Genomic DNA, 2,309 nt, shown 5'->3' with positions numbered 1-2,309 from the left:
TAGCAATAAAATATCACCTTTCTATCCCAGCAGGTCCTTCATATAGAAGCTTAAATAAATCCCTGAAGGTGCAGTTTTCAGTGAAGCATTTAAACGCAGGTGCTGCTCGAGGAATCAGCTTCATGCATCAGTTATAACAGCGTTACGGTAATGCACCGCTGCAAAAGTACAGACACGGAGCGGCCAATGCATCTTACGTAAATCGGTAATAACCAATTACCGCAATCGCAGGCATAGTCAGAGCGCAGATATGAATGACTGGAACTGCTAGTTTATCAAACACGGCGGCACTTAGTGCTCGTCTAGCCGAATCAGGTCGTTTCGAATGACATTTTAGTGATTTAGTGATAAGGAGCTGATATGACAAGATTGCCATTTGATAGGTACATAAATCAATCCTACTTTCGACTCCGTTGTAACGCATGTTGTATATTTCAGTTGCGTTAGTATGGCTTAAGTTTATTCAGTTTACTGGATTCTCTGCACTTTAATGAAGTTATATGTGTATTGTTATATAACTGTACATCATTGTTAGTTACTGCTATCCGCTGTAAAGGTAGATACAGGTGCAAGACTTTGCAATAACGACCTAAAAGCAGTTGTTATGATTCCAGGGAACGCGGCTGATTTTTAGAGTCTATACATCATGAAGAAACGGCGATCGTGTGAGAAAGACTTATTCTGTACGGATGACAGGGCCAGCATTTCGGACCCAAGGGAAAGGCTATTGTGCATCGGAAAGAGACAAAATCATATCATTATATAGAAAACTCGTCGTAGTATTTAAAAACCAAGTAACTAACACTGTTATTAAGTGCGGACTTTAAATCAAGTGGTCGCGGTCGTTTTTATTTGCATAAAACTTTAAACGTGATCTTGAAAATATAACGCTTGCAACAAACATCCATGCATAGTGTGTTACTGCGAATGAAAATACGCGGGTCACAATTTATGATCCAAGTGTATAATGGTAAATAATTAAATAAATAAAACCGCAGGCTTTCACATCGAGTGCACCCCAATAACGTTTCATTGAAATGTCCATGTTATGTACGCCGGGCACTGATGGATGCAGGCCTAGCGATCTCTATAACAATGCCAAGCAAAGAATGTCACTGATTTACCAAAGCGGTCAGTTTTCGGGGATCCTGCGGCAGCTGGGAGAAGAAGAATCGGGCAGGTTTCAGAATCGGCGAGCGCTCGGATAAAAGGCACCGATTTCCCAGCCGCGCTTTTCTTTTCGGAACCAGCAGAAGTGCCCTCCGCACCATCCTCGGCGCTAGGACACGCCGGCCACTTTATTACCCTAAAACAGGGAGCATACACCGATCTTCAAAGCCAAACTTACCTTGCCGATTTTCGCTTAACTGCTTCTCAAACTCATCGAAATCGGACATTTTTCAGTCCGTACTAAAGACGTATTGCAAAATAAGCAGAGGTCCAACAGTAGGCCTTTGAATGGGCTACAGGCTGCATTGGGTTCTGCTGCTTTTTCTTCCGAGTCGCCTGCCCCTCCTCCCCCGAAGTCATCGGCTCTTCCTCGGTTGTATCACACACAGGTTCGGAAACATTCGATGCGCATTACCGTCCCCTCCTGCACTGGAGGGTTAAGGACAACGTGATTATATCGAACCAAAATTGAAATGTGCAAGTTGACTTTCCTAGTTATACGTCTTCATTTTTATTCTGGGTTTAACAACCATGAGTTTATGACGTATTTTACATGATTAGTTGGCGACTGGACCTTATTGTTTATATCTCTTATTAAGGATCCATCCATCCATACATCAATTATCAAAACCACACACTTACAATCCGAGTCTAGTTTCATATGCTGCGCTGCTGAGCGACCCGCAGAATATTATGCATGAGTACAAGTCACAAGCCCCGTTTCCACTAACACGGGGCCGGTTCTAGCTTGGTGCCTTTTGAGACCGAGGCAAAAAGATGCAGACTCTCCCCGTCGGGGAATCGAACCCCGGTCTCCCGCGTGACAGGCGGGGATACTCACCACTATACTAACGAGGAGATGTACGCGCACTACTTTTACATCTTCAAGATAAACAGCGGATGACTACTAACATTTGCGAGTAATCAATGACTGAGCTTCATGTCATGACCATGGTGCTCAAGAGAAGAAAAAATACATAATGTACGTCCACTGATACCAGAACAACCATATAGCTTTATACTAAGACGATGATTAAACGGAAAATTCCTTTACAAAACACTGCCACAAAATCATAGTTTCGCAATATTACATCGTGCAACGGGACACAGTGTAAGTACGTGAAGTCGGTAATTAAATC

The 2,309-nt window shown here is 43.0% G+C and overlaps 1 non-coding gene across 1 annotated transcript; it reads right to left on the bottom strand.

Annotated features, from left to right (window-relative positions):
- Positions 1-1,956: 1,956 nt before the first annotated feature.
- trnad-guc (transfer RNA aspartic acid (anticodon GUC)) lies at positions 1,957-2,028 on the bottom strand. Its single transcript has one exon. It is a non-coding gene; the product is annotated as a tRNA-Asp (tRNA).
- Positions 2,029-2,309: the final 281 nt, after the last annotated feature.

The sequence above is a fragment of the Brienomyrus brachyistius genome, unplaced genomic scaffold (assembly GCF_023856365.1).
Source record: "Brienomyrus brachyistius isolate T26 unplaced genomic scaffold, BBRACH_0.4 scaffold1056, whole genome shotgun sequence".
Lineage (NCBI taxonomy): Eukaryota > Metazoa > Chordata > Actinopteri > Osteoglossiformes > Mormyridae > Brienomyrus > Brienomyrus brachyistius.
The sequence above is the reverse complement of the archived record's forward strand: the minus strand, read 5'-3'. Positions and strand labels throughout refer to the sequence as shown.